Raw genomic sequence first — 24,101 nt, forward strand, 5'->3', positions numbered from 1 at the left:
GTACTATTCAGATATATGACGTCACCATCCAGAAATATGTGGAAACTTGAGCAGTTGGCCCAGCTATACCATTTTTTCCTCTCAGTAGTCACAGGAATGCTTGGTTAGGTCCAATATGTGACCAGCAGGACCTTGGGTACATCTCTAGTGTTGGGGCTCTTGCCCCTTGGCTTTGATTTAGAAACATGTCCAGCATCATGTCTTTAGTACCTATTAGTCAAGAATCACTGAATAACTGCCTTTTAAATCACGGATTCCCCCGTTCTATTTTCTATCATGATTGAATTATAATTAGAAAGCTTTCTTGATGAGAGCATCCTTTAGAAAAATTAAGAGAAAGTCTGTTTTTTTTTTCAAAAAAAAATTTTATTTGAGAAAGCATGTGAGAGAGGGCATGAGGGGGTGGTTAGGGACACAGACTCCCTGCTGAGCAGAGAGCCAGACTTGGGGCTTGATCCCAGGATCCTAAGATAGGATCTGACCCAAGGCAGATGCTTAACCAACTGAGCCACCTAAGTGTCCCAAAAGAGCCTCGTTTGTGTATGATTTAGTATGAAAGGTAGACCCAATGGCTATGGTAGATAATTCAGGGGGGCTAGAGAGAGAACACAGGTTGCTTTCCTTGTGGTCTATTTTCAATATCTTGGATTTAGGCAGGCTTGCTTCAAACACTTTCCTTGATTTCTAAGTGTTCACATGAGTGCTTACACCTGTGAGTGTGCATCACAGTACCACACTGCCTGGGGGAAGAGCATCAAGCCTCCAGGATGGGTCATGACAGTGCAGGAGCCTTTGTGATGCAACAAAGATGCAGTTGGTAAAGAGTCTAATGAATCTGGCATTTTCAACAAGGAAACTGTGTATATCACATCTCCTATTTCCCACTTACTATATTTCTTTCAACTTCACAAATGGAAAACTTGAGTTGACCTCATTCTAGGGCTCCATCTGTGATCTCTGTCCACAAAAGGATGGGGTTGATTAGGAAGCAGAGAGGAAATGTGGTAAGGGTTAACTGAACGCTAGCTCTTTCCACAGAGTGATAAATTCCCTGAGTGGAGACTTTTTTGAGATTCTGGAACTCTGTGATGCCTTTTTTTTTTTTTTTTTGTGACGACTTTTTTTTTTTTTTAAGATTTTTATTTATTTGAGAGAGAGAGAGAGCGTGCGTGTGCACATGAGCCCGGGGGAGGGGCAGAAGAAGAGGGAGAAGCAGATTCCCAGCTGAGCAGGGAGCCTGACATGGGGCTTAATTTCAGGACCCTGAGATCATGATCTGAACCAAAGGCAGATGCTTGACTGACTGAGCCACCCAGGCGCCCCTCTGTGATGTCTTTTTAATCATGCCACCTTCTTTTCTGGGAAAGGCATGGTGATAATTTGTGTGTGGAGCTCATGACTTAGCCGCTCCCTCAGCAGATCAAGGACATTTGCTCCATATGTTTGCTTTCATTATTAATAGCATGTTCACATTTCAGATGAATATCATGCCAAATTAACCTAATTATGCATGGCAGCTAATTTTCTGAGTGATAGGCAAGTCTTTACGGACTTTTTTTTTTTTTTTTTGTTAATTGTGGAGAACATTCAAATTGCATCTGTGAGGTTTTGGTAGAGATAAGTGAGAGAGAGATAACAATCTGGTGGGCTTCCAGGAGGAATCCTCTAAAAGAGGGAAGAGCTGTTGTCCTTTCTATTTAAGGAGCTCATCTGGGCATTTAAGGTAACATCCTTTTCCAGACTTACTCCCTATTTTCTTCCCTTTGTATCCTATTTGCTCTGTCTCTGAATCACAACCCAATCAGGTATTTTCCAAATAGGTTTGCCTCGGCTATTAACTGGAAACAATTGCTAATGGTTACCAGGAATCAAACTGAGAAACTCTCTGGGACTGTGTCTCATTTGAGAGGAAACAGCGTGGCCAGTTTATGATGTCTGCTCATATTTGCACACTTTTTCACTGTTCTTGATCTCCGAGGTCTCAGCCCTACTCTTGCCATCATCTTTTCCCATCTGGACAATGCCAATGCAATCCTCATTACGTCCCTGCTAACATGTTTGTCCTACCCCCACTTCCACACAGCTGCCAGATACCTGCTCAATCTTGCTAGGAATACAAGGACTTGGGGGTGCAATTCTTCATTAAGTAGACCTGTCCTGTGTATTGTGGGTGGTTTAGCTCCCTGGACTTCCCTAAATGCCAGTAGTATATACTCAAATCATTGTGGCAATCAAAAATGTCCCTACATGTTTCCAAATGTCTTCTTTCCAAATGTCTAAGGGGTGACCATATTATGACTGTTGAGAATTATTGCCAACATAATATTTTATAAGAAAAAAATCTATCTCATCCTTGGTTAAAATCATTTAATGATAAAAAAAAAAAACTAACAGTGAATGTTTCTATGACGTTAGCATTTTTCTTAGGATGAATTCCAACTCTTCACCATGACATTTAGACCCTGTTTGTTGATTGTGTTTCAATCACCCTGACCATGTATTCCAGTACCATATCAAACCTGGAAGCCCTGGGGCCTTTTCTCCATATCTGTTTCTATGCTTGGAGCGTCTGTCCCATCCCTTCTCCATAATCCTAATTTTCCCATATGGGCTCCTTCCCTTCCTTCAGGTCTCAGCTTACCTATCATGTCCTCAGACACCTTACCTGATTCTGATCACTTTATATAAGTAGGCACCCCTTAACCTTCTTTTCTTCTGCCACTGCCTCATATTTGTTATTTTTATAGCACTTTCTCAATTTGCAATCCTGCATTCATTTATGTGTTGACTTTATTATTTGTCTTCTGTCACTAGCTCCATAGGGCAGAGATGAAGTCTATTGGATTCATGACTCCATGACCAGGATGATATCCGGAGTTGGCCGGTGACCGTGGAGACATCTAACGGGTTTGAAGGGATCTTCTACAGAAGGGAGTTAATTTCCCAGATGTGTCAGGGGGATACCCAAAGCATTCCTACCCTAATTTGGTGCAGCAAACTTGGCAGTAGGAACAAATGGATGGTACTCTGGTGCCTAGTTACCAAAAAGCCTGAGACAGCCCTCCCTAAGTGGCAAAGAAAAGCACTTTTATATCTAAATTTGGAAATAAAGAGGACTTTTGGGTCTGAAGGAGATGTGTGGATCAGAGTCACTGTGGATCCACTGCCTCCTCCTTACCAAGATTCAATAAGATTCAGTGCCCTATCTTTCACCTCCACTCTGGGATACTTGAGATCTCCTATCCAGAAAAATAAGGTAAGTAGGAGAAAACACTTTTAATCCTGAAATTTTTGCATTTACTTGGCAAAGAATGGGTATATGTGGAAGTAACTAGATTAAGTTTATGCACCAGGCAAAATGGGAACTTAACTAAAAAATTGAGTTCAGTTATAGAAAGTTACATTTTTGCACATTGAGTTTTATGACTGAAAGTTCAAAACACGTGTAATGATAATAAATGTTAATAACGGCAATCCTGATTTATACTTTATAGACCTTTATATAATCATATCTGTTTGGTTCTTACAATGACACATTGAGTTTGTGCTAGAACTGGGCTCTGGGTCCAGGTGTTCTCTTTCTGGCAGCCTCTCTCCTTGTTACCAGGCTCTGTGCTGCACCCTGGAGCTCTCAGGGAAGATTAGAAATTTAGATAAAATAACATGAAGCTTGTTTGTTTCGGAATCCAGAGTTGGGTGCCTGCCTAAATACCCATTGCGTGGATCTGCCTAGAAGAGGTGGGTGGAGATCTGGGATCTGCAATTGACATTTACTGGAGTCTTCTGGGCCACCAGAAGCTTAAGATAACTCAGCACTTCTCCTTGACTTCACTTAACCAAGCTCCAGAAGCAGGGGTGGCTGGCTGGGTTACTAGCAACCTTTCTGGCAGAAGAGTTTGAGACTGAGAGAGTGCTGTTGGTAGCTATGGGCTGAGACTGTATAGCAAACAACCCCTTGTTGAACTCAGAGACTTGAAGGAGGCTCCTAAACCTCTCAGTACTTGTGTGCCCCACAGGGGCCCAGATGGAGCATTGCTCTGTGTGAGCCTCTCATCAGGCCATGGGCACCCATTAAGCTGCTGATTCTAGCACCAAATATTACATGTTATTGCCAAGGCTCTCTCAAACTTGGGGTTGAATCTTGAAATTAATACTAATCTTATCACCAAAAAGAACATTTACTGAATACTATATGTCAGGCACCAACCTAAGCCCTTTCCTGTATTAGTTCATTTAATTCTTGTAATAATGCAATATAGGAGATAATCACTATTGCCTTTATTTCACTGATGATGAGACTTTTGGAAATAATATCCAAAGTCACACAGCTGCCCCTTGATCTGTCTGGCTATAGAGTGGTATTCTAAATCACTTGCAATCATAATCATGGCCATCACAGTTGCCACTATATGTCAGTACTGTGAGAAGTGTCTTATGACTAAGGGAAGCTCTACCATTACATTGTGGGTAGGCCGGCAGACTTTCACGGACAACACATTGCTGCTGACAAAGCCCTAGTGTCAATTATTGACACCTGAGCTGGATTCATCAGTATAAGAATCAGAGGTGTGAAGATATCACAAAGGCCTGAGCTGTCCTTCAATTTGTGGCTAGACTTGGGCTTTGGGAAGGGGCTGATAAACCTGTGTTGCTGCTCCTGTGAGCAGAGCAGAAGCTGCGTATCCACTTGGCTCTCTGGTTGAGGCGCCTGCAGTCACTGAGAAGTCTATAGGCAGGGTAATCCAGAATTGACTGATTTATCTCTGAAAACTGATTATTTTGCCTACTGGGTATTGCTATCCCCATTTGACAGATGGAGAATGTGAGACCCAGAAAACTTAAGGGAGGTATCTGAAGATGTATAACTAGTAAGTAATAGTCCTGTTTTGATGCTGGTGTAATCTCCATTTCTCTGATCCTTAATTATTGCCAACCTCAAAAATTTCCTCCTTTAATTTTCTTCCCTTCAGTATAACAATAAGACAGACCTAAAGGGCTTGCGTAAAACCATTTGCCCTCCCAACATACACACATATGTCTTCTATGTGATATTCGAATGAGATTTATTTAAATAATATGTCCTTAGGGACTTTACCCTGCTTTCCAAATGTGTCCACAGAGGAATTTGGGTGGCTAAGGTTTCCTGGTACGCCAGTGGTAACAGTTTGCAGCAATGTTTTGCAGATCTGCTGATCATCAGAATTATCTGATGAGTTTTTGAAAAATAGTCATGCCTGAGCCAACCAACTCCAGAGTTTTGGCAGAAATCTGTGTTTTTATTGTTGCCACTCTCTTAAAAATTAAATTATTAAATTCCAACATAGTTAACACACAGTGTTATATTAGTTTCAGGTGTGCAATATAGTTATTCAACAATTCTATACATTACTCAGTGCTCATCATGATAAGTGTACTCTAATTCCCCATCACTTGTTTCACCCATCCCCCCATCCACTTCCCCTCTAGTAACCATTGTTTGTTCTCTATAGATAAGAGTTAAGAGAAATCTGTGCTTTTAACAATCCATACCCTCCATGGGTTTGATAGCTATTGATGAAGAGGACAGAGCCCTGGCCTATGAGCTTGGAGTTCTGGGCTCTTATCAGTGTCTCTCAGTGATTTGCTTCTTAATTTTAATTAACTTAATGTTTTCTGTGTCAACCTTTGTTTGACTATCAAATAAGGGGAATTGGAATAAATCAGGGGTCCCAAACTGGCTTTTGGTAGGATCCATTTCCAGGCCTATGTGTTTTGTTAACCCCTATGGAGAGGTGATCCTAAAAATACCTCACAAGTGTAATGCAAATGCTGATCAAGTCAACCAGACACTGGCCATGGTGCTGAAACAGGATCCTCCAGGTGACCTGTTGTTTATATGTTAACCCTTTAGTCGCTGGATGATGGAGCAGGCTGACATTCTGGGGTAGGCAAAGAGTGCCAGGGTAGTGGTGGGAGTCATTTGGAGGGCCTGCTGTAATGACTGCTTACCAATTTAAATGTAAAGGGACAAACATTATATGGTCTCATTCATTTGGGGAATATAAAAAATAGTGAAAGGGAATAAAGGGGAAAGGAGAAAAAATGAGTGGGAAATATCAGAAAGGGAGACAGAACACGAGCGACCCCTAACTCTGGGAAATGAACTAGGGGTGGTGGAAGGGGAGGAGGGCAGGGGGTGGGGGTGACTGGGTAGTGGGCACTGAGGTGGGCGCTTGATGGCATGAGCACTGGGTGTTATTCTGTATGTTGACAAATTGAACACCGATAAAAATAAATTTATTATTAAAAAATATATAAATAAAAAAATTTAAAAAAAAAGTAAAGATGTCACTACTTTAACAACCCTTACAGCACAGCAGGTGAGTTCTAGATGACTACTAAATGTGCAGTAATTTTGTTCTTTTTTATCATTATCACTTGGTTTTATTATTGTTAAAATATTAAATTAATTATTAGTACTTAATTAAGTAGACGGGAAATTTTCATTTATAAACCTGGATATACAGCTTCTTTTGAAAAAAAAAAAATCTGGCCACACTGGATCTGAACTTCTGCCTGGCAACAATTACTTGTGATTGAAAAGCATTGCTGCCTTGAACCCAGCAGGCATTCTCCAGGTCCTGACAGAGCCTGACCAGCTACTTCATTCATTTATCCTCCCTGCTGGCTACTATAGACATTTGATTTTGTGGTTCCTTGTCTAATAAGGTCCTTTCTAGCCTTAAAGCTTGAGGGCTTTTTTATTCTTTTGCTCTCCAATACTATTCCTGAATGAAGTGAAATGGACAGGCAGATAGGAGATGTACTGAAAACTGGACCCTGTAAGAAGTCAGTGATTTTAAGGTGATATTTGAAGCCTATTAAAGTTGATGACATCTCTTTAAGCTATAAATTGCCCCCTGTCAGGAGCTGGGTGAGGCAGGCATTTGGTGCAGATTAATCCCAAGAATGTTTCATTAAAATCTCTGCATAGCCAGCAGTGGGAGGTGACATGCTGACTTGACTTGTACTTTTTCCTGAGGTGACATGCTTGTCCTTTATGCCACAAACTCTATCTACAGCTTCTCCCACTTTCAGCCTCAATTATAGGAATGGCTTGTCGATTTGACTTTAATTCTGAGTTACCTCCTTGAGACAGTGTGCTGGCTGAGGTCAATGCTTTCTGAAGTCTTGTTAAGTGTCTGTCACAGGGCTGACAACCTTGGAGGCTTTCACACTAGAGAGCGAGTCATCTCTGCCTTTGCAGTCCTGACTCAGACAGAAAAACAGGACAGACGTTACCTCTCATCTGGTAGCCTTTCCTCAAAACCTGATTCCCAAGTCTTTTCTCATTTTCCCTAAGTGAAATACAAAGGTCCCAGAACCTGATTTTGTCCAAGAATCAGATGTATTGCTGAATCTTCTCAGTGAAGGGTGGGCTGTGTATTTTACGTTGAATAACAACATTGACAACATCAACAATAATAACGCTTTCTCTCTTTTTCCCCTCAATTATTGACTGAACACCTATTACCAGACACAGTCATGAATAAGTCATCTATACTCATCATAGGCTTACTGCCCTAGGAAAGAGGCTGTCTTAGTTCAGGCTGCCCCAGAGGCAAATACTGAGACAAAGATCCCAATGTCTATTTGGTAGATGCAGGAAACAGAGGTGGGAAGGGAAGGCAGTCAGTAAAGGGCATCCTCTTAAGTCAGATGCCACAGTCAACAGCACAGTGAAGCTTAAACCTGTAGGAAATTGAGAAAATATGTAAAATACACACCTCAGTATTTTCCCTCCCAAGGGGTAAGACAGTTGGGGTATTTACACACCATCTTTAGAGGATCGTTGGTTGAGGACTTCTGCCAGAGGCTATTAATTTCTTGGCATTTCAGCAGGCTACACAGTAGCCTTTGGTTTCCAAGAAAACCTCTCAAGACCTGAGATACAGAAATTGGCTGAACTCCCTAAAATCACAGAATGCAAGGGATATGGGTGGGGCACTGACAATCTGCTATAAAAACAGACATTAATCAAATATTGTACTCTAAAAACTACAGAACACTTATGAAAGAAATTGAGGAAGACACAAAGAGATGTGAAAGCATTCCATGCTCATGGATTGGAAGACTAAATATTATTAGAATGTCTATGCTACCCAGAGCAATCTATACATTCAATGCAATCCCTATCAAAATACCATCAACATTTTTCAAAGAGCTGAAACAAATAATCTTAAAATTTGTATGGAACCAGAAAAGATCCCAAATAGCCAGAGGAATATTGAAAAAGAAAACCAAAACTGGAGGCATCACGATGCTGGACTTCAAGGTTTATTACAAAGCTGTCAGTCATCATGAAGACAGTGTGGTCCTGGCACAAAAACAGACACATAGATCATTGGAACAGAATAGAGAACCCAGAGATGGACCTTCAGTTCTGTGGTCAATTAATGTTCAACAAAGCAGGAAAGAATATCCAATGGAAAAAGGACAGTCTCTGCAAAAAAAATGGTGCTGGGAAAATTGGCCGGCCACGTTAGAAGAATGCAATTGGACCACTTTCTTACACCAGACACAAAGATAAACTCAAAATGGATAAAAGGCCTAAATGTGAGACATGAATCCATCAAAATCCTAGAGGAGAACATAAGCAGCAACCTCTTGGACCTTGGCCCCAGCGTCTTCTTGCTAGATAAGTCTCCGAAGGCAAGAGAAACAAAAGCAAAAATCAACTATTAGGACTTCACCAAGATAAAAAGCTTTTTGGGAAGCTTGGTTGGCTCATTGGTTGAGCATCTGCCTTTGGCTCAGGGAGTGATCCTGGGCTCCTGGGATCGAGTCCTGCATTGGGCTCCCCGCAGGGAGCCTGCTTCTACCTCTGCCTCTGTCTCTGCCTCTCTCTGTGTCTCTCATGAATAAATAAATAAAATTGTTTTAAAAAAAGATAAAAAGCTTCTGCACAGCAAAAGAAACAGTCAATAAAACTAAAAGACAACCTACAGAATGGGAGATAATATTTGCAAATGTCTTATTAGATAAAGGACTAGTATCCAAGATGTATAAAGAACTCATCAAACTCAATACCCAAAAAAACAAATAATCTGTCAAAAAGGGGGCAGAAGATGTGAACAGGCCTTTCTGCAAAGAAGAAATACAAACGGCTAACAGACGCATGAAAAAAAAAATGCTCCACACGTCTCAGCATCAGCGAAATACAAATCAAACCCACGATGAGATACCACCTCACACCAGCGACGATTAACAAGCCAAGAAACAAAAAATGTTGGTGAGGACATGGAGAAAGGGGAACCTCTTACACTGCTGGTGGGAATGTGACCTGGTGCAGCCACTCTGGAAAACTGTGTGAGGGTCCTCAAGAAGTTAGAAATAGATCTGCCCTACGACCCAGCCATTGCACTGCTGGGGATTTACCCCAAAGATACAGGTGTAGTGATCCAGAAGGGCACCTGCACCCCAATGTTTATAGCAGCGATGTCCACAATAGCCAAACTACAGAAAGAGCCCAGATGTCCACTGATATATGAGTGGATAAAGAATATGTTATATATATATATTGTGTGTGTGTGTGTGTGTGTGTGTGTGTGAGTAATGGAATATTACTCAGCCATCAGAAAGGATGAATACTTACCATTTACATCAGTGTAGTTGGAACTGGAAGGTATTATGCTGAGCAAAATTAGAGGAAAATCAGAGAAAGACACTTATAGGTTTCACTCACATGTGGAATTTAAGAAACAGAGGATCATAGGGGAAGGGAGAGAAAAATAAAATTAAATCAAAGAGAGAGTCAAAGCATAAGAGACTCTTAGCTATAGGAAAGAAACTGAGGGTTGTCGGAGGGGAGACGGTGAAGGGATGGGGTACCTGGTTGATGGGCACTAAGGCACTAAGGTGGGGGCATGTGATGTGATGAGCACTGGGGGTTATATGCAACTGATGAAGTATTGAACTCTACAGCTGAAACTAATGTACTATATGTTGGGTAATTGAATTTAAATTAAAAAAATTAACTCAGGAAAATGCACAAAATGGTTACTGTGATAAGGATTTTAAGGAGAGATGCATTTGTTAGAAATCCGTCCTGGTCAGGTTTATTTGAATAAAAGCTTTATAAAATAAATAAATAAATAAATTAATTAATTAATTAATTAAAAGCTTTATATATGTAACTTATTGGATCTTTTAAAGCTCCATGAGATTGAATAACTTGCCAGTCAGGGGCAGAACCAAGACTGGAACCTCGAAGAGGGAGGAAATCATCCTTTTTGCCTCTGCTTTTTCATGAACTCTTAGAGCAGGTCTCTAACCCTCAAATGCCTCGGGAGCTAATAGAAATATTTGGCCACAATTCCAAGGATTTTTATTTCATGAGCTGGACACAATTTTTCCATGACTAATTATGCACCAGGCTCTAATGTTGTTGTTATATAACCATCTGCAACAAAAATACTCAGTAACAACGCATCCAAAAAATTATAGTGCCAAAGAATTAGGACCAAATGGAATGTCATGTTTCATAGTGAAAACAAATCCCTCTCTGGACATGGACATCTCGGGAGAATAAATATTTGGTTTTGGATGTTACCCAAAACTGGGTAACTTAATGGACATAAAGGAGATACTTATAGATTTTTTTCCTGGATAAACAATGATCAGATAACAGTTCATTAGATGTCTCAGCCCTGGGGGAGGGCAGCTTGAAGAGAACCAAGGTCATTCGTGGCCACTTGTCTATAAACAGACACCAGCTTAGTTGTGTTCCTGTTGCACTGCTGGTTTTAAAATCAGTGGCTAAAAGAAAAATAATAAAATAAAATAAAATAAAATAAAATAAAATAAAATAAAATAAAATAAAATCAGTGGCTAATTAGCAAGTGTGTAGAGTGTCTCAGTAGAGTGTCCAAGTTTTTCTTTAAAGTAACATCATTTTCACCCGGGGTGGTACTGAGAACTTTGAAATTAACATCAAATGCTCTTAATTTGCAATGTTTTTGTTTGAAAATAGCAAGAAATTATGACTAATCTTTGACAAGTTGAATCCTTCATTCAGCTGTTTATATATTTTTAGCAGTGCATGGAATAGGCTTGTTAATGGCTCCACCATTTGTAGCCTGTATGGATTTCTCACTTCCCCTAAAAGTCTAAAAAGGAGACTTTTTTTAGTCTTAAGTCTTTAGTCCTCTTTTTTTTTTTTTTAGTCTCCCTAAAAGGGAGACTTCTCTTCTCTTTCTCCTTCTCTGCCTCCCCCATTTCCCTCCCTTCTCTTTTCCTCTACATCCACTGAGCATCTACTATGATCCAGGTACTGGGTCCCAGGAATACAATGACAAATCCTTCCTTTGTTAGAGTTTTCAGTCTGGTGGGGGGGAAGGGGGGAGATAAGTGCACAGATAATGATGTATGATGGGATGAATGCTATGAAAGCAGGACAAGATAGTGCAGGCCTAAGGCTAGGGTAGCATTTTAGGAGGCTCCCTTTGGCTGTGATAGAGAGTATGGACAGCAGAAGGAAAAGGTGAGGGACACCTGGGTGGCTCAGTGGGTTAAGTGTCTATCTTCAGCTCAGCTCATGATCCCAGGGTCCTGGGATTGAGTCTGACATCAGGCTCTCTGCTAAGCAGAGAAGCGAAGCTTCTTTCTCTGCTCTGCCTGCCTCTCCCCTGCATGTGCTCTCTCTCTGACAAATGAATAAATAAAATATTCTAAAAAAAGAAGGAGATGGGATCCCTGGGTGGCTCAGCAGTTTAGCACCTGCCTTTGGCCCAGGGCTTGATCCTGGAGTCTCAGGATCGAGTCCCACGTCAGGCTCCCGGCATGGAGCCTGCTTCTCCCTCTGCTTGTGTCTCTGCCTCTCTCTCTGTGTGTCTCTCATGAATAAATAAATAAAATCTTTAAAAATAAATAAATAAATAAATAAATAAATAAAAATAATGAGGCTTAGAAAGCCTGATGTGGTGATGCTGGTGTGAATTGATGGCAATGGTAATGGAGATAAAAGAGAGATCAAAGAGAAGTTTAGAAAGCAGAATCAGCCTGTGTGTGTGTCTTAGGGTAAGGAGGGGGATGGGTGCTACGTTTCAACTGAGATCTGGGACCCAGGAGGAAAAGCCGGTATGATTAGAAGGAAAGGTGATGAGTTAGGTCCTGGGAATACATGAGTTCTGACTTTCTTACTAAGCTTCAGGAAAGCCCCTCGATCTCCAGGAACTTTATTTTCCAGATTATCTGTGAAGTAGAAATGGGAATAGAATAGTACCTACATTCTATGAGGATTAGATTTTCACTTTATGTGAGAATGCTACACAAACTGGCATCGTTCTCCAGGTATGGATTGTTCTCCAGGGGTATGGATTGTTCTCCAGGGGTATGGATTGTTCTCCAGGGGTATGGACTGTTCTCCAGGGGTATGGACTGTTCTCCAGGGGTATGGATTGTTCTCCAGGGGTATGGATTGTTCTCCAGGTGTATGGACTGTTCTCCAGGGGTATGGACTGTTCTCCAGGGGTATGGATTGTTCTCCAGGTGTGGAGGATTACTTTTATTACAGTGTCATCTCCAGCCTGTTCAATGCAGAGAATAAGTCAGGAGACAAGAATGTGAGTCTAGTCTTTGCCTCTTGCTAGTAGTTGTGTATCATTGCAGTAAGATATGGTCCATTGGGGAGATTAATTTATTCCCTTGCCACCACCTTGCCCCCATCTGCATAATGAATGTTCTGGCAATTTATGGCCTGAGTATGGCTTGAGAATATATTACGTTAGAATCACACAGTTTAAAAGAGCAATTTAGTTGGCAACAGTCAAAGACCAATTTCACATAAAATCTTTCATCTTGAACCACCATTCCCACGTGCAGTGGTCAGCTGACACTCAGTGGAGGCTGCTCACGGAGGCAGGGTCTCCAAGTGCAGCCTGGGACCCACTATTCCCCTCCATGTCGGGTCCCTGACATTGAATGCTATTGGTCATTTTTCTTTCTTTTTTTTTTTATTGGTCATTTTTCATTGTACATCTGCTGCTACTCTTTTCACTCCTGACCCTTTTACTGTTCCCATCTTGGCTTTGCGTGTTTTGGGATTTGTGATCCCCTAAATACATGGTCTTGTCTTAAGTCACATCAATCTTTTAAATTCTGCAATTCTGTCTCTAAATATCCTACAGCTGGCTTCCTACAGACTTTGAATCTCTGACAATGGTTCCTATGCCATGTTTCTGGAGTGAATGACTGCTTTTTGATGATGCTCCCTCAAAAGCCACCTGTTCCACTTATCTAGGTGGCTAGATTAAATCATAGAATAAAGAGGAATACACCAGACAGGTGCATCACTTAGATTATCCTTTCTTTTTAAACCAACGAGCTCTAATTCAACCTGGCTTTGGTGGAAGAAGGAATTTATTGAGTTCCATGATGGCCAAAAAGACTAGTCAGTTGAACTCTTGATCCAGAGGCTCAAAAAATGTCACTGGACTCAGTTTCTCTCATTTTCCTGGCCATTCTTTTCCATTTCAGCTGCATGATCAAATTCCATTAATGGCAAGATGGCTACGAGGGGCTCAAACCCCTCATTATTTAAGGTTCAAGTCTTGTGGAAAAGAGAGTGTGCTTTTCTTCCTAAAAGGCACACTAAATGCTTATTGTCTCTCTCTGGCCCTTACTGAGCCATGTGTCTGTCCTTCAGCCAGTTGCTGGGGCCAGGGGAATGTGATGCTCTGGCTGGTCAGTCCTATGTCCCATGCCTTCTCCGACAGCCACAAGTGTTGTCAATTCCCTCTGACATTCATGGACTGAGGAAGGGAAGGGGGTATTTCCTACAGAAAATTTTTGGCAGAATTATCCAAAGAAGGGAGAATGGGTGCTATATGGATGTTGTCTATCAAAAACAATATATGTCCTTTCACTGTATATGGGTCTTCTGTCTAGAAAAAAACTGGTCAGAAGGCTCTAAGAACTTAGAAACCACTGTCCTTAAGGGTGAGGGGATCATAGTACTTGAATCACTAACAGTGGAGTAAGTTATTCTTAATGGATAAAAAATTATTAAAAATTTAGTAAGCCATTTTCAAGCAGCACAGCACCACATGAACTGTTTGATATTAGAAAAACTGAGATATTTTTAACGTTTCATTTCTCAGCAGGTTGTTTATAGTAAACAATTTAGGTTTTACAGCCATATACTATCTTTATCACATAGTCTGCTTTTCTCTCAACTACTTAAAAATGTAAAGGCAATTCTTAGCCCTTGGGGCAATACAAAAATAGGCAATGGGCTGGATTTGGTATGCACTCATAGTTACTGGCCACACCTAGACTCTATATGATGTGGATTATTTATTGAACAAAACAGAAAAATGTCTGTTATGAGATCTCAACTCTAGTGTATATTTAATTCTCAGAAAAAAATCTTTACATAGATATCAAATTTAGTACAATTTTAGAAATAAGGGGGGAAAAAAACAAGTAACTTGTGTCTGAAATCACAAAGCTAGTTAGAGGAACTGCAAAGCTCGGACTCCAAAGATCATGCTTCTAACCCAGTGTCTTACTCCTGTCGCTTGCTATGCCTTTCTCCAGGATGAACCTGGAACATATGGCTTCAAGTCAATTAATTGAGCAAAGATAATGAAGAAACTATTTGTGTGAGGCATTGTCCTAAGTACGGAGGAATTATGGTGAACAAGACATCTGTGATTCTGCATATGGGTTGTTTGATACCTTGGGAGTGAGAGAAATCCCCAGGAAGTTACTTGAAAAGACAAAGAGCCAGGGCTAAACCCTGAGGAACTTTGATAGGTAAAGCTGTATGGAGGAGATAGGGCACCTAAGAGAAAGGGATTGAGAGAACATATAAAGGCCAGGAGAACACAGTTATGGGACCTAGAAAAATGACAAAAGTTTCTAAAAGGCCATGTGACTGGGGACTAAAATGTAGCCATTGCATTTAGAAACATGGAAGCAAACAATGCCTTGGTAAGAGCTCTTTGGGTGGGGTTGTGATGATGGGGCCAGCTTGGAGTAGATCGAAGAGAGAATGGGAGCGACAGGAGATGGGGGCGATGGTGTAGATACCTCAAATCCTTTTTTCTTTTTCTTTTTTTTTTTTTTAAGATGGAGAGGAAAGCAAAGGAATAGGACAAATGCTGAAGGGGTAGGTGTAGAGTTTTTTGTTTTTGTTTTTTAAATATGGGAGAGGAAAAATAAATAAATAAATAAATAAATAAATAAATAAATAAATAAGGAAGAGGGTGAGCCTGGGTGGCTCAACAGTTGAGCGTCTGCCTTTGGCTCAGGGCATGATCCAAATTCAGGGATTGAGTCCCACATCAGGCTTCCTGCATGGAGCCTGTTTCTCTCTCTGCCTATGTCTCTGCTTCTCTCTGTGTCTCTCATGAATAAATAAATAAAATCTTTTGAAAACAAATATGGGAGAGACTAAAGCATTTTTGGATATTTATGAGATGTATACAAAAAAAAGGGATGACGAAGATGATACAGGACGGGTAGGAAACAATAGAGTCAGTGGGGTACCTTAGAAGGATGAAAGAACTCATGTTCATAGCACAGGTCCAGGAGTGGGCCTTTCATATTTAGGGGGAAGAACTTCTTCCTCAATTGAAAGGGAACAGAAAGAGGAGAGCCACTGAGGCAGCAAGGATTATAGAACTGGTATATGGGAGATGAGAGAATCTCTATCTAGTGACTTCTCTTTTCTCCTGAGAATGACCTATTTCTCTAGAGTCCAGTGTGATTTCTCCTGGGCCCAGAAGTCTGGAAGGACTGTGTTCAGCCTGCACAGGATAAGAGAAGGAGACACTGACTTGAACGCATGCAAATTGTCAACTATTCTTATTCTCTGCTGCAAACAATCCTCCTTATGAGTTTGACAGAAAGAAGCTTTTTTTTTTTAAAGAAAGAAACATGATGTCCAAAGCATGATATGCTCATGTCATAGGCTGACAGCCCTTGGGATGTTTACATTGTTTGTCAGAAGCAGTGAGCCAGGTGTCTAACATCCAAGGTCTTGGCAAAAGAATTCTTAACTGCATGGGTCTCCTTGAGTCAAATCTACAAAATATCTTTAAAGGAATCAAGGTATAGCAAGTACAAAACCTAACCCCCGAGCCAGGCACACGCAGTCTGCACTGGACGGGTCCACCATGCTGCTCACAGCACAATCGGTCTCTGCCACATGGATCACCTCATTGACAGATGAGAAATGAAATATTCCTGATGAGTTCAAAAGTGACTCCTGCTATTGTTAAGACTGGCCTTAGTCCTTGGAAAGTCAAACACAGAAGATTAGTTCCTTATAGTTTTCAGATCATCTCATCTGAACTGTCATTCTGTTAGATATAAAAACAGAAAAAAATATTAAAATTAGTTTTATGCTCCAGTCTGCATTGTTTCTTGATTTTATGGAAGTGCAGGGTACAAAGGACAAAGCTCTGAGGAATTGAAAGAAAGGCTTTAGCCATGTGGGTCATAAAGTCCTAAAGTTAGAGATGACCTCAGAGATCCTTGATTGAACTTTTTCTTGATACAAGAAAAAATAAGTGAATAAAGGGGAAAGGAGTAAAAATAAGTGGGAAATATTAGAAAGGGAGACAGAACATGAAAGACTCCTAATGAATGAATTAGGGGGGTGGATAGGGAGGTGGGCAGGGGGTGGGGGTGACTGTGTGACAGGCACTGAGGGGAGCACTTGATGGGATGAGCACTGGGGGTTATTCTGTATGTTGACAAGTTGAACACCAATAAAAAATAAATTTATTTAAAAAAAAAGAATCCCCTCTTGATCAGTCTCAACACAAGGCCAGTCATCCTAGCCTGCGTGTATCGGTGATGGGGCATTCATACTGCTGTGGTCTCTATTTCCAGTTTCAGAGAGTTTTGGTGATGATAGAATTCTTCATGTAGAGTAACTTCAGTTTTCCTGTAACTAATTCTGTGCTGCTAAGTTATGTGGAATAAACTGTATAACCCTGATACAGAATTTATATTCTTATATTGGAAACAAGATATCTTGGCCTTCATGCAGTATAGCATAGCAATTGGGAGCATATGGCTGTGAATCATTCAGAACCTGAGTTTGAATTGCATCACAGCTTTTATGGGTGGCATGACTTTAGGCAATTTATTTCTTCTCTTAGAATATGAATTTCACGCCTATAAAATGGCATAAGTCTACTGCCTGCCTTATAAGGCTGTTGTATGGCTTGAGTTTATAATGAACATAAAGGTCATAATACAGTGCTCTGAAGTCCGACACTCCATCTGCCATAATATATCCACCATTTTTCTGTGGAGTGACCTTGGTGCATCTGCTTCCTGAAGAGATGTGATGCACCTCACGAGGTTGTTGGGAGGTTAGATGTAAACTGCTTAGATCCATGCTTGGCCCATAGTAAGTAATCAATAAATATTTCACATTTGTTGATAATTGATCCACTAATTAGATTGATTATGAGTCAACTAATAATTCATAGTAATTAATGTCATATCATTATTTACAGAATGCTGGTACTTAGTTCTTATGTCTTTGACTAGATATTCAGCAGGTATGATATTTGTATTAATTTCTTATATAGCAATAGATAACTGAATATAGTATCCCAATTGGCCTTCCCATACCTACTCTTGTTGTCCTTTGCACTATAGCCAAAATCTGCTGATTTACTAACATATAAATCTGATTATTGCTTAAACTATTTATTTTTTTAAAGATTTTATTTATTTAGATTTTGTTTATTTATTCATTAGAGACAGAGACAGAGGCAGGGAGAGAAGCAGGCTCCTTGCAGGGAGCCCGATGTGGGACTTGATCCCAGGACCCAGGAATCCCCTCCCAGCCAAAGGCAGACGTTTAACCTCCTGAGCCACCCAGGAGCCCTGCTTAAACTCTTTCCATGACTTTCCATTGCCTCATTATAAAGTCCAGTGTTCCCAACATTTGCTCAAAGAACTCTTCTGATCGACTCTCCAGCCTCCTCTCCCACCATTTCTCTCTTTGATCTCTGTGCTCCACCTAGCAATTCTTTTCAGTTCCTTCTGACCCCATGCTCATTCTCACTTCCAGGCTTTTGCACTTATTATGTCTCCTGCTAGAAGCTTCCTTTCTCCTTACCCTTTACCTGGCTACCTTGCAGTCATCCTCTGTGTTTAACTTAATTATCACTCCTTATTCCTCAAAAAGTTAAAAATACAACTGCCCTTATGACCCAGCAATTGCATTACTTAGTATTTATCCAAAGATACAAACAGTGATTTGAAGGGGCACCTGCATCCCAATGTTTATAGCAACAATGTCCACAACAGCCAAACTGTGAAAAGAGCCCAGATGTCCATCAACAGATGAATGGATAAAAAAGATGTGATATATATACCATGGCATATTACTCAGCCACCAAAGAGAATGGAATCTTGGATTTGCAACACTGTGGATGGAACTAGAGGGTATTATGCTGAGCAAAATAAGTCAGTCAGAGAAAGACAAATACCATCTGATCTCACTCATATGTGGAATTTAAGAAACAAAACAGATGAAAATAGGGGAAGGGAAGGAAAAATAAAATGAGATAAAAACAGAGAGGAAGACAAACCATAAGACTCTTAACTATAGGAAACAGAGTTGCTGGAGGGGAGGTGGGTGGGGGCGACGGGGTACCCGGGTGATGGTCATTAAGGAGGGCACTTGGTGTTATATGCAACTGATGAAACACTAAATTCTATCCCTGAAACTGATAATACACTAACCTAAACTAGATATTAATAAAAAATTTATAAGAATTATCACTCCTTAAGGAAATCTTTCTTTTCTGACACAATCCTATGGGCTAGGTTAACAGCTGCTCTTCTCACTTTCATAGCACCCTATGATTTCTCTATTATAACACTGATTTTAGTATGAAGATTTTTAAAATTTACCTTTTATTCTTGCTCAGTTGAAGGTCTGTGATGTCTCTCTTGTTTGCTTCTTGCTCTTCTACAGTACCTAGCACAGGGCAGGAACATAGGAGGGACTCATTGGACAGCTGTTGAAAGAGTAAAGGAAAATTCAGCTTCTTCCCAAGGGATAATTGGCTGTTCAAGTAGTTTATGGACACTTCAAACTCAACGTATCCTACACTGATGGAGACCTGAGCCTTCAAGTCTCTGTTGGCCAGGCCCATCTATGACTTCATCTCTTTTAACTACAGGGAGCTGTAGTTTGTAGGTAAAGTAGTATTGGAAACAAGACTGGATAATTTGGATAGAAGAAAAATGGTGCCCTGGGGAGCCTGAGTGGCTCACTTGGTCGAGCAGACGACTCTTGGCCTCAGCTCAGGTTGTGACCTCAGGGTCATGAGATTGAGCCCCATGTCAGGCTCCATACTATGCATGGAGTCTGCTTGTCCCTCTCCTTCCCTTCTGTCCCTCCCCCTCTCCATGGATAAATGGATAATATCTTAAAAAAAAAAAAAAGGAAAAAAAATGATGCTCCTTTCCTGTGGAGTGTTGGATGTTGTTTGGGGAGAATGTCAGGGACCAGTAATCTTTGTCCATTTTACCACCACCAAGAAGGGACTCTTCATTTCTACAACATTCCAGGCCCATTGAGGCAGAGGATGCCAAAAGAGACTATCTGAACAGAAGTTCAGTTTCAACAAATGCCTTCCTTTCCTCAGAATTTTTGGTTTCGTGAGAGGTTGGTCTTAGTCATGGCTTATGTGGAGGACTTGGGAGATATGAAATAGTGTCAGTTCTGAAGTTAATCTGAAGTTAATCTAAAGTTAATCTTCCAACAAAATTCTACAAGCAAGTCATGGAGGCCAGCATTTATAGACCAGAATGAACAATTTCCACAATATGTGACACTTAATGAAGATTGCTAGGGACAGTGCAATTGGGATTTTATATGGAGTGTTAATATTTTATGTACTTACAAGAACAGCTGATAATTAGCATACAAGCAGATCCAAAATTGTGTGTGTTGAGGCTGAACCAGGAGATTGCTTATGTGGGAGGCAGGTCATCCTGTGTTGTGCCCTGAATATTTCCCAAATCCAAATAACCCTCATTGTGCAGATGCACTGGACCTGCCACTTGGCCTTGTCTGCGTCATAAAAGAGCCTATGAAACACATTGAAGAGATGGCACAATGTTGTAGACGTGCTGCATAGGCATGGGCAGGATGAGGGGGAGGGACAGCCACTACTGATCAGGTTATGGAGGAGAGCTGGCCTCTGACATGGTCTACAATTTCTGGTAATTAGAGGATATGTGGAGTGTTGATCAACTTTGTCTTTTTGAGTAAAATCTAGATGTGTGGGCCTCGTGCCCAGAAAATACAGCTGGTCTCAATAAAATATAGAACAGTTTCCTGTTAACATGGACAACCTGCAGTTGAGTATGCAGACATAATCTTAATAATGATAATTTCAGTTTCTATTCCACCCATCTATTATTCATTCATTCATTCAATATTAGATATTTACTAAATATTAAAATAGCACATGATAATTAAACTCAGCCTAGGCTACGTTAATGCTACAGTGAAAAAATGGCCCCTAAAATTTCAGTTCATTTTAAGTTCATGTCCATCATGGGCTGGCTGTAGCTCTCCTGCATCATCTTCGTTTCAGGACCAAGGTAGAAAGAGCAGCTTTTATCCGAGACGTGCTGGCTTCATGCACGATGACACTGCATGCGATGACCCTCCAAGTTCTGTTGGAAGTGGCTCCTGTCGGATCACTAGCCTAAGCAAATCACGATGCCCCAGGTGTCAGTGGAGCGAGATGCACAATCCTCCTAGACTTCCCTCTCTGTGGTAGCCGAAGCACGGATATTTTGAACAAACAATAACATTTACATTAGTGTGAGCGGCATGAGCTTGGACAAAGGAGTCCCAATGGCAGAAAGATTAGTTTTGATGAGTGGTTTGGCTTATTTCACAAGGAGACGCCGTGGATTGTGAAGAACTTAAATGAATCTGCAAAGAAGTGCATGTTATCAGACGCATTGCCCTGAATTTTTTTGGCCAAAATAACAGTTACTCCGGGCTCGGACTACTCCCAGCACTGATTTCCAGGGTTTACACAGACTGGGTTTTGTAGAAACACAAATATTCTGAGTTCATTAGTGCACAGAGGCAGATGGGGAGCCAAAAACTTTTGAAAACAACTTTTTTTTCTGAGACTTCCAAGTCCGACGCTGAGTTTGCTACTCTCCCAGGATCATATCTTTTGACTTCACTTATGCAAAGTTTTCATACTTGCAAGCAACTCACTACTAAAGGAAGTAAAGCCATGAATTCTTATACTACCGGGTTTAATTAAAGTAGTTCATTGCTGATATCCAGTGTAAAACTGGCCAACTTTATTAGCCATCCTACAGAAAAAGTGATACTGCACTTTTTTTTAATAGAATGAGTGGGATTTTATTTATACTTCATGTAAAACAAAGTAGCCAGCATAATCAGACAGTAATTTGTTATTTCCAATGTAAACATTTTAGGAGCAGTAGTATCAAAAGTGAGCGCTAATTAGAGAGCTGTTAGAGAAAATATATAAGTGGTAACAGATTGACAAGCTACACCAAACAGCAGGCTATTTATAGCTCCTTGCTGTTTCTAAATTCTATTTTGTTTAACAGTCTTTGGACAACGCATATGAGGGGAAAGCTTCACGACTTGATTTGCAGTTTAATTTCTGTAAATACAACTAAACCTTGCAGACATGATTGCAATGCAGCTAGCTGTGATAATTAAAAAAGTATTATTAACTAGATGACTTTCTGACTGTGTCATTTGAGATTCTAATATCTTTTGTGCCCCGTCTCCCCAAAGAGAGGATAAATCCAAGCATTATTTAATTATGGTTTTTTACAATAAAGGGCACTTTAATCAGCAACCTCTCAGGAGCTCTTGCCTTGTAGTCATTTATTCAAACAATGAAAAAGTCAAGAAATATTTATGTGCGAGAGGAGGGGTGGTGAGTCACAGGCACTCACTTAGACCGCTGTTGACACTGTGGACGCTTGACCTCTAGTTTCATTAGCAAAACTGAAAATGATTTGCTGACAACTATATAGACTTCTGGATTTCTTAGCAAAAATAAGAAAAAAAAATAGCCCCTATTGGGAAAGGAGAGATGACTTATAATGTGTAATAGTTAATCTCCTCTCCCATGGTTATCTCTTATGAAAACAACCGCCAGGATCCATTAAGTGGCGGAGAGAAGTGAATGTGTGTAAAAAGGGAGAAAGTCAGGTTTGCTAATCGCTTTTTTTAAAAATTGAGAAATGTCTGTTCATGTCTTCTGCTCATTTCTTGACTACTTTTTTTTTTTTTTTTTTTTTTTTTTTTTGGTGTTGAGTTTGATAAGTTCCCAATAGATTTTGGATACTAGCCTTTTATCTGATGTGCCATTTGCAAATATCTTCTCCTATTCAATAGGTTGTTTTCTAGTTTTGTTTACTGTCTCTTTTGCTGTGCGCAAGTTTTTATCCTGATGAAGTCCCAGTAGTTCATTTTTGCTTTTGTTTCTCTTGCCTTTGGAGACGTGTCTAGCAAGAAGCTGCTGAGCTCAAGGTCAAAGAGATTGCTGCCTATGCTCTCCTCTAGGATTCTGATGGATTTCTGTCTCACATTTAGGTCTTTCATCCATTTATATTTGTGTGTCGTATAATAAAGCCAGCCTACCTTAATTCTCATTCTCCACATGTGGCTACCCAATTTCCTCAACAGCATTGTTGAAGAGACTGTCTTTTGTCCATTGGATATTTTTTTCTGCTTTGTCGAAGACTAGTTGACCGTAGAGCTAACGGTCCATTTCTGGGTTCTCTATTCTGTTCCATTGGTCAATGTATTTGTTTTTGTGCCAGAACATTACATGTCCATCGACAGATGAATGGATAGAGAAGATGTGGCATATATATATATATATATATATATATATATATATATACAAATATATATATTCGTTGCTGATATCCAGTGTAAAATTGGCAAACTTCATTCACCATCCTATAGAAAAAGTGATGACTGTACATATATATATGTAATATATATATAATATATATATATATTACTCAGCCATCAAAAAGAATGAAACCTTACCATTTACAGTGATATGGACGAAACTAGAAGGTATTATGCCAAGCAAAATAAGTCAGTTAGAGAAAGACAGATACCAGATGATTTCACTCATACGTGGAACTTAAGAAACACAATAAATGAACATAGGGGATGGGAAGGAATAATAAAATAAAATGAAAACAGAGAAAGAGGCAAACCATAGGAGATTTAAAGACTCTTAACTATAGGAAACAGACTAAGGGTTGCTGGAAGGGAGCGGGTGGGGGGATGGGGTAATTCAGCGATGGTCATTAAGGAGGGATCTTGATGTGATCAGCACCAGGTGTGTTATATGCAACTGAGGAATCACTAAATTCTCCTGAAACTAACAATACAGTTACCCAAATTGAATTTAAATAAAAAATAATTTAAAAATTGAGATAAAATTCACACAACCATTCCACCATTCACCATTGTAATCATTTTTAATTGCAAAATTCAGTGACTATTAGAACATTCACAGTGTTGTGATACTATCACCACTACCTAATTCCAGAATATTTTCATTACTCAAAAAAGAAACCACATCCCCATAGGTACTGCTCCCCGTTTATCCCTCCTCAAGCTCTGGCAACCACTAATCAGTTTTGTGTCTCTATGGATTTGCCTATTCTAGACATTTCATGTATAAGGAATAATAAATATGTGGCTTTTTATATCTGACTTCTCTCACCTACTGGGTTTTCAAGGATGATCCAAGTTGTGAGATGTATCAGATTTTAATTCCTTGTAATGTTTGAATGGTGTTCCATTGTATGGAAATATCAAAATTTGGTTATCCATTCATCAATTAACAGACATGTGGATTGCTTCCCTATATTAATTTTACATTTTTAATTTTTTAATTACATTTAATTACATTTTTAATTTTTTTAAAGTTGCTATTCAATTCCAGTTAGTTAACGCACAGTGTAATATTAGTTTCAGGTACAATATAGCAATTTAACATTTCCATACAATACCTGGTGCATCAGAAGTGCATTTC

At 40.0% G+C, this 24,101-nt stretch overlaps 1 long non-coding RNA gene across 1 annotated transcript in view; it reads right to left on the reverse strand.

Annotated features, from left to right (window-relative positions):
- Window positions 1–20,039, reverse strand: part of LOC112645625 (uncharacterized) — a 34,063-nt gene extending 14,024 nt beyond the window's left edge. The window contains exons 1-2 of the long non-coding RNA XR_003127168.2: window positions 19,926–20,039; window positions 18,928–19,034 (exon numbers count right to left, since the gene is read on the reverse strand). This is a non-coding gene — a long non-coding RNA (uncharacterized LOC112645625). The remainder of the gene's footprint in view (window positions 1–18,927; window positions 19,035–19,925) is intronic.
- Window positions 20,040–24,101: the final 4,062 nt, after the last annotated feature.

This window comes from Canis lupus, chromosome 1, assembly GCF_003254725.2.
Source record: "Canis lupus dingo isolate Sandy chromosome 1, ASM325472v2, whole genome shotgun sequence".
NCBI classification, from domain to species: Eukaryota; Metazoa; Chordata; class Mammalia; order Carnivora; family Canidae; genus Canis; species Canis lupus.